Source organism: Hylobates moloch, unplaced genomic scaffold (assembly GCF_009828535.3).
Source record: "Hylobates moloch isolate HMO894 unplaced genomic scaffold, HMol_V3 SCAFFOLD_3, whole genome shotgun sequence".
In the NCBI taxonomy this organism is placed as follows: Eukaryota; Metazoa; Chordata; class Mammalia; order Primates; family Hylobatidae; genus Hylobates; species Hylobates moloch.
In genome coordinates, this window is record NW_026652278.1 from 132,674,925 (window position 1) to 132,687,875 (window position 12,951).

The window sequence follows — 12,951 nt, forward strand, 5'->3', positions numbered from 1 at the left end:
GATTTGTAATGTCTCTTGGGGTGTTTGTAAAACAGTTTTTATTTAATATTTGCAAAGTTCTGATTGTTAAGAGTTTGGTCATTTCTAAGCCATTGATAGATAAGGGACCTGCAATAGGAACAAGATGGCAGAGTCCACATGGCAACACTGGAAGTTTACATTCAGTATACTCAAGTTGGTATTTAAATAATTGGTGGCTCACTCACATTCTTTGATTTTAAATTCCATTAAGTGGATTTCTATTAGGTGAGAGATACTTGTTCTATCCCTTCTACTATGAAAGTTAAAAACCAAAGTGTGCTTTGGTAGAATTTATGCTAAGAGTTTAATTACCAAAGTAGCAAAATTGATAGAAGGTAGATCTAGAACTGGGGAAAGTTTAGGAAAGAGGAAAGACAATGTCTGCTTTCCTTAACCTCTTCCCTCTAAGACTGTATTAACCACTAGCTTATGGTTAAAACTTTTTGATAGCAGAGTGTATTCTTGATCTTAAGACTTTGATGTCCATTCAAATTATACTATCCTTGAAAGTGATAACACTTTATTCGTGATTAAAAATGCCTTCAGGGGAAGTGTTTTAGATCTGTCTGATAAAGTTTTGATTTGTGAATAGGGTGAGATCTGAGAGTTTGGGTCCTAAAATTGGTATGTATGTGAGAGACGGTTGGGTTAATGGGGGGACTGGACAGTGGGAAAAAAGAGGAAACATTTTCAAGTGGGGGAAAAGTATTATAAATTTGCCATACTAGAGGAAAAGACATGATTTAAGAAAAAGCTGAGAAGACTCTCTTAATTACAGAACTAGGTGCAAAGGATGACAACTGGGAAAACGATGAAGAGGTCTGAGTGAATTATCTCACTTTTTGGGTCCCAGCCTTTGTCTTATTCATGAATGTAACATTATAGTTATACTGATTAGTATTCAATGAAAATTGATACTAATATTTATTGACTGTTTATAATAGATGAGGCAGTGTTCTAAGTCTTTTACATTTATTAAATCATTCAATTCTCATAAAAAGTCCATGAGGTAGATGCTATCACTGGTCCCTGTATTAGTCCCTTTTCATGCTGCTGATAAAGACATACCTGAGACTGGGAAGAAAAATATGTTTAATGGACTCAGTTCCAGGTGGCTGGGGAGACCTTACAATCATGGTGGAAGGCGAAAGACATTTCTTATATGGAGGCGACAAGAGAAAATCAGAGAGCTAAGCAAAAGGGGTTTCCCCTTATAAAACCATCAGAACTTGTGAGACTTATTCACTACCACGAGCACAGTATGGGGGAAACTGCCCCCATGATTCAATTTTCTCCTACTGGATCCCACCCACAACACGTGGGAATTATGGGAGCTATAATTCAAGATGAGATTTGGGTGGGGACACAGCCAAACCATATCATTCCCTATGTTAATTTCCTAGGGCTGCCATAATAAAGTACCAACAACTGGGTGGCTTAAAGAAGGGAAATTTATTGCCTCACAGTTCTGGAGGCTAGAAGTCCAAAGTCAAGGTGTTAGTAGAGTTGATTCCTTCTGAGGGCTATGTGGCACTGTTCTGGACCTCTCTCCTAACTTCTGGTAGCCTCAGATGTTCCTTGATTTGTAGGTTTGGTCCCTGTGTCACATTGTCTCTCATTGGTATGTATCTGTCTCTGGAGTCCAAATTTCCCTTTTTATAAGGACACTAGTCATATTGGATTAAGGTCTGCCCTTATGATCACATCTTAAATTGATCATTTGTAAAGACTCTATTTCTAAATAAGGTCATATTCATATGTGTTGGAGGTTAGGACTTCAACATCTTTTTGTGGGACACAATTATACCCATAACAGTGCCCATTTTAAAGTTGAGGAAACTAAAACACAGAGAAGTCTGCTAAATTGCCCACTGTCACCAAGAATGTAAGTAGTAGTGGTAGAAAATCTGTGTTTTAACCATGATGCTAGATTGTCTTTTATGAAGGAAGCTTAGGTACAGAAAGACTGGATTATAACACAACAAAATAAGTGCCAGGGTTTTGTGTGATTGAAAGTCTTGGCACCTCCCATTCTGAAGCACTTGTGGGCATGGTCTCAATCTTCTAAAATGATTTTAAATTGAGATTTGCATTCGCACCATCTCAAGATATTTCTGTCTGAGGAGATTGGTTAATTGGCACTGGAGAAGAATATTGCAATTCCTTTTACTGAATAACCTGCATTTTAACTTGAAACTTCAGATGAAGACAAAAATGAAAGAATATTATGTTTTCATGCCTACTGGTTTTTTATTGAAGTATACTTTAATATAGTAAAATGAGCACATCCAAACTATATAATTTCATGCATATTGAAAAATATAGGCTGAGTGTGGTGGCTCATGCTTGTAATCCCAGCACTTTGGGAGACCAAGGCAGGTGGATCACTTGAGCCCAGGAATTCAAGACCAGCCTGGGCAACATGGCAAAACTCTGTCTCTACAAAAAAATACAAAAATTAGCCAGGCATTGTGGTGCATCCTATAGTGCCAGCTACTTGGGAGGCTGAGGCAGGAGGATTGCTTGAGCCTGGGAGGCAGAGACTGCAGTGAGCCAATATCATGCCATGCATTCCAGCTTAGACAATGAAGCAAGACCCTGTCTCAAAAATAAAAATTATACACTTGTATATTACTAGAGGATCAAAAGTCTTTCACATTATTTTGCATTCTAACCAGCAGGAGAAGTCCTTGATTACAGAGAATTTTGAACACTTTTCTGATGGTATTATTTTACAGACTTGATGAGAAGTAGTGCATAGACCAGCCCTTATTTTATTTTTGTTTTCATTATTTAAAGGTATTTTTCCATTGTTTCCCCTGCATTTTCTTGGCTCAAGATAATCAATAATCTTAATATTTTTACTAATTTTATTGGAGTTGTCGCTTATCAGAGAGGTATCTCCCTTGGTACATTCAATTCACAGCCTTATAAGGGTGTTTGAAGGGTTATCATGGCTAATATTTTCCTACCATTGATGGAAAAGCAGCAGGATTTGGGAAACTAGATAGAGACTTAAAGCAAGAAGGAGAAAGAAAAATCTAGGCCTAACAGTTTGTGTGTAGAGCAGTATGGTGACACCTGCTTTCTACCAACCTATTGTCTGCCACTTTTCTCCTCTCTATGTCCCATCTTGCAATGGAGAGAGGGACACATGCTTCTAGTCTGGACAGCACCTTCCTCACCTCTGAGGACGGCTTGATGCAGTACATAAGTGATGGAGTTATCAATGCTGGTGGTTGAGGTGGAGAGGGAATTTAGTCCCTTGAATTTTCTTTGTTATCCTCTGTGTTCCTATAAGAATAATGAAATTTCAGGAAGCTATAGTTTAGAGACACATTTGAGACCATGCAGAACACCTCTGGAAAGGAAGTTTGACTAATTGGCCCTTAAGGTTGTATCCAACTCTGTGATTCTAGAATTCATTTTTCAAATAAGTAAGTTGCGGCCCTGAGAGGTTAAGTAACTTGAAAAACAACATACCAGAAGGTAGTGCAGAGCAAGGGCTATGACTTGGGATGCAAAGTTCAGTGCACCCACTATCAAATCCAGAAGCTTCCCGTGTCAGACCTAAATAAGAAGCTGGATTCCTTCTGCTTCACTTTTGGACTTTTGTCTTTTACACAGACTCTACGACCTCTTAAACCCTTGTTAAAAAGTTCACTTACCAACTGAGGGCTAAATATGCCCCTGTGAAAGGCGGAGGTGAACATGACAGTACTTGGCACACCTACTTCTCTTCCATTGGCAGGACCACTGCAATCCCAGCCAATAATAACTCACTAACCAAACTCAACAAGACCCACATCCAAACACATCACTGTCTGATGCACTTCAAAGTGCAAATGTAGGAAACAACTTTTCAGCCAATAAGTTTGCTGGTGTAACTATTCATTTGGAAACAAGAAGGAAAAAGAACAATATTTAAGTAAAAGTTCAGATTTGTTTTGGATAGCAAATCAAAAACTAGGATGTCTCAGATTTTACGAGGGCTCCTTCGATCACAGAGATACACTGTGTGGAATTTGCAGTACTTTGTACTGCAGAGTAGGTTGTAATTGGACAGGTGAGTTCTCCTACCTTTTCCTGTTTCCTCCCTAGGAGCTCAGTGGAATACAGGAGCTAGCAGCATGGAGCTCTGAACTGATGCATGCCTAATCACAGTGTGCAGACAGCTCTCCTGTCTGTCTTAGTTCTCCTAACCAGAATTTATATTTACCAAAAGATGACGATACATAGTAGTAAGTAGAAGTTTTACAAAAGCTGTGGCAAAGAAAGTTTGGGTGACCATGAAGTAAACCTGGGGCAGCACAGGATGTAACTGAGAAGCAGTGTAATTGCCAACTGCCATTCCCCAGGGTCAAAGACCCCTTTATGGATTAGATCTTTTCTTCCTTCCTGCAGCACCTAATATACAGCTCCGAACATCCTAATTCCTTTTAGTCCCTCTGCAAGCACTGCTGGATGACTGACTTACCTTCTTGGCCAGGTAGCCCCGCTATATCACGAGATTTCATCTGCAAGAAAAGGAGGAATTCTTCTCCAGCTTCCCTGCTTAACTTTCAGGAGATTTTGGCCCATATGCTGCTACAGAAAGATTGAAGAAGACAAAGTACATTTAAGTAATTTCTGATCTTTATCCCCTAAGTATGTGTGAGTATATGGTAACCAGTAATGATTTATACTAACACAGCTTCATCTGAATTCCAGAACATTTTCCGAGCAATGCTCCATCAATCCTCCAAGCAGCCTTTAACATGGATAGGAAAATGAACATATTTTCTATGACTCATAAACAATATGGATGCACTTAATAAATCCAGTTTTACAGATATTGTAGTGATGATTTCTCAGCCCTAGCAAAGTCAGAAAAGTGAGTTCACATTTAGGAAAGTGGTATGTAAATGCAAGAATGTCAATGGATGTATTCCTACTTCATACTTCATGCACATTAAGTATATACTGAGTAGTTTATTGTTTCACAGAAAATGTCTTCCTTATATTTAAAAAAGTCCTTCCTATTTTTTAAAGGACAAAATCCCTGCATATAATTGAGAATTTAAAATGTACTTAAGTATACTAAAAAATGAAAGTAATTCTGATTTTCACCCTATTTTTCACTCCTCTGAAGTGATAACTATTAACAGTTTGTGCATACTTGCAAACATTTTTTCATATGCATATTTGTAAAATATAAAGGTCTATCTATTAGTTTGCAACTCATTTTTATCACTTAGTAATACAAGTTGTGATAATGTAAAATATATAAATCTAATTTGTGCCTTTTAATTGTCACATTTGTTGCTTTCAGCTTAAAAGATTTTTAACCCATACCTCATTGGTGATCATCTCTGCAGTTTCCAATTACTTTCTTATTGCAAACAGTGCTACAATAAAATATTACCTTGAGAAAAAAATTGTTACAACTCTTGTTGGAGAAGGTAAGTGTGTCTTTAATATAAACTCACAGGGTAATTTCATATATCAGGTTTTTTTCCTGTAATAGTTTAAGACGAACATTTACTATTATTCATAGGATGACATATTGGTTTAGTGATTCCTTTAGTCTTGGCTGGATTGATTCACATGTCTGCTGTAAGTAAGCTGTGGGTTGGCTAGGGGTTGCTGCTGATCTTAGCTGGGTTCTCCCATATGTTTGGGGGTTGACTGACTGTTGGCTGGCCTAGAAAGCCTCAGGATTTCTCCTAGAAGCCCATCTTGGGCGTGTTTTCATGGTGAAACTGAGGGCCACGGAAAGGAGGTGGAACATGTAAATGTTTCTTCAAGTCTCTTGTGTCTTTTGCTACTATTCCATTGGCCACAGCAAACTTGAATCCAAGTTATGTGTGGTAGGGCATTTAGCGTTAGTGTGAAAAACTAGAATAATTTTTGCAATCAATTTTTGTATATATTTTAACAGTTTATGGATATTGCCAAATTGCCCTCTCACAGGATTTAACCAATTTTCACTACTACCAATGTTGTATAAGAGGATTTTGGGCAACAAAATTTAGTCTCCCAGAGTGAAAAATTAGGAACATAGGACAATCTTGTCCCTTCTGATTTTTACTATTATGTTCTAGAACTACTGACCAAATTTATAATACTTACTGCTTTTTCTATTGTACAGCTTTTCTTAATAATTTATAACATTTGCATTTTTAATAAATTTAATTAAAGCCATATTAATAGTTATTTTTTTGCCTTAGCCATAATTAAAAGGGAATTAATGTTTACTTTATGTTTTTTCAGAAAGCAGCTTCCACATTCTTAAGCTCTGTACTGTGAACCACATCTTAGTTGGGTAAATTTTGTTATCAGGAAGGTTTTCAAAACATGGTCATACATGTTATATTTTCTGAGATCATTCACATCTAACAATCTTTTTCTGTTGCTTTTATACATGAATGGGCTGAGGATAAAATTATTGGGTCCCATATTTCCCCTTATTTATCCATTATCTTCTGGAATTGAATGTTCTATGAAGAGCTTTGATATAGGTAATCTACCCCTCCTTCCATTTATTTCAAAACGTTAATTAAGCATCTAATGTGACAGGCACTATTCTAGGCACTGAGAGTATAGAAATAAACCACACAGACACACATACACACACATATACACACACACACATTCACATACACACACACAAATATCCTTGCTTTCCTGAAGCTTAAATTCTTGTGAGAGGACATCACTAATAAAAAGAAAAAGTAAATAATTATCTATGTAGTATGAATAAATAGATTAAGTAAATCAAAGCCAAACAAACAAAAAATTGAATGGCTTAAACAACATAAATTAATTTTGTCACTATTCTGGAAATCAGAAGTTCAAAATTAAGGTGTTGGCAGAGCTGTCTCCCCTCTAAAGACGCTATGGAAGAATCCTTTCTTTCCTCTTCCTAGCAAGAAAGTGGTTGTGGCAGCGTCACTCCAGTCTGTCTCAGTTGTCACATTGTTTTCTTTCCTGTGTCTCTGTGTGTCCTCTCCTCTTATAAAGTCCTTAATAGGTTGACTCTAATCCAGAGTAAACTTATCTTTATTTAACTAATTGCATACACAAAGACTCTATTTCCAAATAAGATCCCATTCTGAGGTTTAGGGTGTACATGAATTTTTGAAGGACACTGTTGAACCTACTACAGGAGCAATTACTGCACTTAGTATTACAGAGTGAAACCTTCAACAATAGGAAGCACGTGAGTGTTGGTATTTGAGCAGTGTACCAGTGAAGGAAGATTACAAATCATGGTTTGTCCTATCTGCACAGTCAGCTACCCAGTATAACCCAAGGCTTGATTCTGGAGTGTCTCCACAGGTGGAATAAAATTAGGGGCCAATGAGAAGAGGAGTAAGAGGACCACTCTAAGGGAGGAAAACAAAACCCTTCAAATTCATGAGTCCACTTGTTTCCTAGAGTATAAAGATGAAATGTCAAATTGTGACCCAGCAAAAGACCTACAGAGTGGGAACTGCTCTGCAGCACATATACAAGGAAACTGACGTGATTGGATATTGATTGCAATAATGCCTTTGCAAATCCTCTGGTTCTACAGCCCCAGGTCAAGACTGTTATTTGTCTTCTTTCCATCAGAGGAAACCAAGCCCTCAGCTCTCACATGGGCCTGACATGGAGGAGATAGATCAATGAAGTGGGAGAAAAGTAGCAATGGTGAGGTGGGAGACGACACCAGCACTTGATATTCTATCTCCAGAAAAGTGGATATTCATGATTGGTACCTTAGGCACCATCTGCTCATCCTGATTTCCTTTAATCACCAATGCCAATGTAGAAAGAGAGATGTAACTCTACACCTCTTTGCTTGAGCTTAGAGTCATTTTCACAACTCCAGAGTTCTCAGAAAACTCTACCTAATGGGGAAAAAGTGTTTATGTTTTTACTCAGTTGTTTCATTACATAAGTTGATTATGTTTGAAAATAAAGTGTATTGTTTGCTCGTTAACAGTGATAATTCTTACTCACTTGCATTTCAGGAGCCTCCGAACAAGGAGATCATAACTCAGGCATTAAAAACTACTTTCTATATTTGAATTACTTTTTATCATTTGTCTGAGACTTGACCATAAAGATGCTATATAAATCTAATAAAGCACAAAATTGTGCCCTCACACAAAATGGGTTATTTCAGTGATTTGAGGCAGAGAAATCTGTTTCTGAACCCAAGTTACAGGTGGTGGGACTCCCTCATTGTTTGTACCTTATAAGTAGAAAGCAAAGGGAAAAATCAACCAAGCAATCTCAGTTGCCAAGGAGACACAGTATTTTCTATTGAATGAAGAAGAAATATGTGAACTCCCTACTTTTGTTGACTCACTACAAGTCGATACCAATGATCCTGAATAAATGGTTTGTCAAACAACAGGGCCTTGTTGTCCTTTACATGGATGGGAACTTTACACAGTGTAAAAATTCAATACTTACCGACTAATTTCTTTGAGAGTGTGGCCTTGCTAGTGTTGCCTTTTATATTACTAAGTAGATTTACTTTCTATATTTCCTCCTTCCTCATTGCTTAAGGGAACATTTGCAAGATTCATAGTAATGAGTCGATTCAGACTAGTACAATTCAAAATACGCAATTTGATTCATATTCTTCCAGGTTCTGAACAGCTACTAGTTTAGAAGCATGCTGAAAACTATGCTATAAATGAGCCTTTCCTATTTAATTGGCTTCACGCAGTCTCTAAAGGCCACTCTCCTTGCTGTTAGTATATGATAAGAAGATAGACCTTTGGTTGTGTGGACAGCAGAAGTAAGCAAAAAGAACTCTTGCTCATTCTTGAGGTTCACAAGTTCTAATTATCACAAACAGAACATGAGCTGAGCCTGAGACAGCCTACAAAATCACTGTCTATTACTTCTTCAAATGTGGTGTAATATGAGGCCTCTGCTGAGGGAAATATGACCACACCCTGATTGTATTTTTATCTGCTCATCTCATCAAGCTTTGATTTAGCAACAGATGATTAGGCAACAGTTGTTGGAGGATATTGCAAGCTTATAAAACACTGAGATTCTTGTTTAAGGGAAGGGGATAAAAAAGACATCAGGAAGCATTACAAAAGATTTCTTTATTGTTCATCTGGCCTGTAAAACAGTGCTGAGTACAAGTAGGAGAATCAGTAAATAGTTATTTAATGACCGATGGCTCTGTGACTAGTATACTGTAGCAAGTCCATAGGAATGAATGCTCATGGAGAAAGGGGGTAAAAAGTGAAAGAGGGAAAATAATTTCAACAAAAGCATGATCTGTGTTTTAGATGAATTAATATGAAAATTAATGTATATTTCCTTTAACAAAAACATTCATGTTCTTAAATGCTCAAGACTCCTAATTACTTTTATGAATATAAATGGCTAGACCTTTGTTACCCGATTGATTATTAGAATTGATTTCCCTGGATAGTCTGTTTCTTTTCTCATTGATTTAAATGCCCTTTGGAAGTTGAGCTCACAGATTAAAAAAAAAAAAATGTGTCCTTACCAGACAGAAAACAGTATTCTTGGATCCAGGGTCCTTAGCTCTTTGGATAATTTGGTCTCTTGAAACTCTTAAGGATGAAGGTAGGGAGAATGCAGGAACATGTAAACTGAAAATTTTGGGTGTTGGGTTTGTCCAGTTCTGCATCAACTTCATTTTACAGCTTTCTCTACCTTGTTTCATTTTCCTCCCCTCCATGGCTTTCCTAAAATTGTCAGTTTCCTGGAAGACCCAGACACCAGATCTATATTGCCTAGCTCGCACTGAATGTTTCAAAGAAATGTTTGGCTACTAATCCACAGTATTATTCAACTACAACCAAAAGCAAGCCTAGAGTCTCCTGGTTTAGGTTTTGAGACTATTGTGAATGTGTAAGTTCAAGACAGGTATGACCCTGCTTGGAAGTAGACAGAAAATCTTTACACTGCTGAATTAAGCTACAAAATCAGCAGTAATTACACACCTGCTTGTTTTTCTCTTACCTCCTGAAATTTCAAAATGTATTGATATTTTAGTGAATATATTATAAAATAAAATACACTTAGATAATGTGTTTTGCATTGTCTAAAATCTTACAAGGAATGGCTGAGACGTGAGTGACAGAATTGTGCTGATGCCGTAGGACTGACACTGGAAGGACAAAAAGAACCAGCATTTGTCTAGCACTTCTCTATTCCAGGCTCCGTGCTAAATGCTTTAAATAGAGTATCGGGTTTTACATTTAGAACAACTCTTTTAAGTGTTAACATTATTATGAGGTTGAACCACATGAAATTGCCATTTTTGTAGGTCAAAAATGTTGCATATTGGAAATTTCAAATTGTTCAACCTAATTTCTTTTTCATGGGGAAAGAGGGAGAGAGAGATATTAAGTAACTTCCCCAAATCACACAGTTTCAAACCCAGGTTTTATGACTCTCAAATCCTTTGTACTGGGGTGCCTTCCAAAGAGGCTGTTGTTACTTCCCTGTTGATGCTGGAGAAGTCATTCAATATGTTTGCACTATGATTTTCATACCCCCAAGTGATCTATTAATACCCACCCACCTACTTGATACGATGGTAATTAGGATCACATGAACTTCTTTGTAAAGCTGTTTTGGGGAACGTGTCTTAGAAATGTAGTATACTTCTGTTTTTCAGTCCGGGAATGTGCCCAGAATATATAACATCAACTAAAATGGAAAACATCTAGCTTTTCTTGATATAAAATATGTCTTTATAGTTTCTTCCCTAACATCTCTTAAATTTCTTATAATTGGGAAAAATTATGCTTTACTGTAGAGAATGTCTCAGCTTAGGAATATTTTGCTTTTAGCATCCAAAAAGATTAAGACAGTATAAACACTACTCACTGGGTTTTTAGGGGGTGGTTAAGTGTATTTGTTCAAAGAAAAGAGAAAACCTTTATTGGAATCTTCAGGAAATTTGACTACTAAATTTATGGAATCCACAACACCTAGTATAGTTTTTCTTACATATAATAAGTACTCAACAAATAGTAAGTAAATAGAAAGCAAAGGAGAGAGAATGAGAAATTTAAAAAACACTCATACTATAAACTCTAAATAAATCCTAATAATGCCTTTTTAGTTCTCTGATTTTCTGAAGATTATCCTACTAATCGAAGAGTATAATGACGTTTAGAAACTATTAAAATGAATAAAGAAATTTGTTTTATTTGAGTGTGTAATAGGGTCTGAGCGTATATTTCTTTTTTTTCTCTTAAGTGTGCCTAGAGCACATATGCACTGAGAACTCTACTAAACGCTAATGAAACAATGGTGACAAAACAGGCTGTCCCCAATCCAGCTCACAGTGTACTCTGGTACTCTCTGCCTGGTGAGTTGATTTCATGAAAATTTCTTTGAGTAGTTTCTTTGAGCAGGGCTTAAAGAGGATGAAAGGAGGACAGTTGTCATATGAGTAATAGGTGAGGAATATTTACAGGAACAGAAAATTGTCTGAAGACTTTAGCGACATGTCAACACTTAGCTGATGAAAATCATGTTTGCATGCCTAACTCCTTCTATCTGGAAATCGGATGTGAGCATGTTAGAGATTTCAGGAAGAATATGGTGTTTAGGGACAGAGGCACTTGCCGCATAGCAAACGTCAACCAGCAGGAATGAGCACATAATAGCTTCAGGTGTGATCACCAGCCATAGATTCTCTGTTCCCCACCCCACTAATACTGGGACTTTTTACACACCTATATTTGCCCACATTTTTCAGCAGAATATCCTGTAGTATATATAATAACTGGTAAGTTTAGCGCAGGTGGTAAGTCATATTTACCTGTTATTTAATCACAGAAATTTTTTAAGGAGGCTTCTCATGGCATGAAAGAGTTGGTATCGTGTCCGGAATTGGTGGATTCTTGGTCTCACTGATTTCAAGAAAAAGCCGCGGACCCTTGCGGTGAGTGTTACAGCTCTTAAGGTGGCGCGTCTGGAGTTTGTGCCTTCTGATGTTCGGATGTGTTCGGAGTTTCTTCCTTCTGGTGGGTTCATGGTCTCGCTGACTCAGGAGTGAAGCTGCAGACCTTCGCCGTGAGTGTTACAGCTCTTAAGGCAGCGCGTCTAGAGTTGTTCGTTCCTCCCGGTGGGCTCCTGGTCTCGCTGGCTTCAGAAGTGAAGCTGCAGACCTTCACCGTGAGTGTTACAGCTCATAAAAAGCAGTGTGGACCCAAAGAGTGAGCAGTAGCAAGATTTATTGCAAAGAGCAAAAGAACAAACCTTCCACAGAGTGTAAGGAGACCCAAGTGGGTTCCCACTGCTGGCTCAGGCAGCCTGCTTTTATTCTCTTATCTGGCCCCACCCACATCCTGCTGATTGGTAGAGCCCAGTGGTCTGTTTTGACAGGGCGCTGATTGGTACGTTTACAATCCCTGAGCTAGACACAAACGTTCTCCACGTCCCCACCAGATTGGCTAGATACAGAGTGTGGACAAAAGGATTCTCCAGGGTCCCACCAGAGTAGCTAGATACAGAGTGTCGATTGGTGCATTCACAAACCCTGAGCTAGACACAGGGTGCTGATTGGTGTGTTTACAAACCTTGAGCTAGATACAGAGTGCCAATTGGTGTATTTACAATCCCTGAGCTAGACATAAAGGTTCTCCACATCCCCGCCAGACTCAGGAGCCCAGCTGGCTTCACCCAGTGGATCCCACACCCGGGCTGCAGATGGAGCTGCCTGCCAGTCCCGCGCCGTGCGCCTGCACTCCTCAGCCCTTGGGTGGTTGATAGGACTGGGCGCCGTGGAGCAGGGGGTGGCACTCCTCGAGGAGGCTCTGGCGGCACAAGAGCCTACACAGGGGGTGGGAGGCTCAGGCATGGCGGGCTGCAGGTCCCGAGCCCCGCCCCACGGGAAGGCAGCTAAGGCCCGGCGAGAAATGGAGCGCAGCGCCGGTGGACTGGCAC

The 12,951-nt window shown here is 38.6% G+C and overlaps 1 long non-coding RNA gene across 1 annotated transcript; it reads right to left on the minus strand.

Annotated features, from left to right (window-relative positions):
- Nucleotides 1-837: 837 nt before the first annotated feature.
- Nucleotides 838-12,300, minus strand: LOC116480079 (uncharacterized). Its single transcript, XR_004251193.1, has 4 exons — nucleotides 11,825-12,300; nucleotides 4,499-4,608; nucleotides 3,118-3,315; nucleotides 838-1,095 (listed from the first exon to the last, which is right to left on the minus strand). It is a non-coding gene; the product is annotated as an uncharacterized LOC116480079 (long non-coding RNA).
- Between the last annotated feature and the right edge of the window lie 651 nt (nucleotides 12,301-12,951).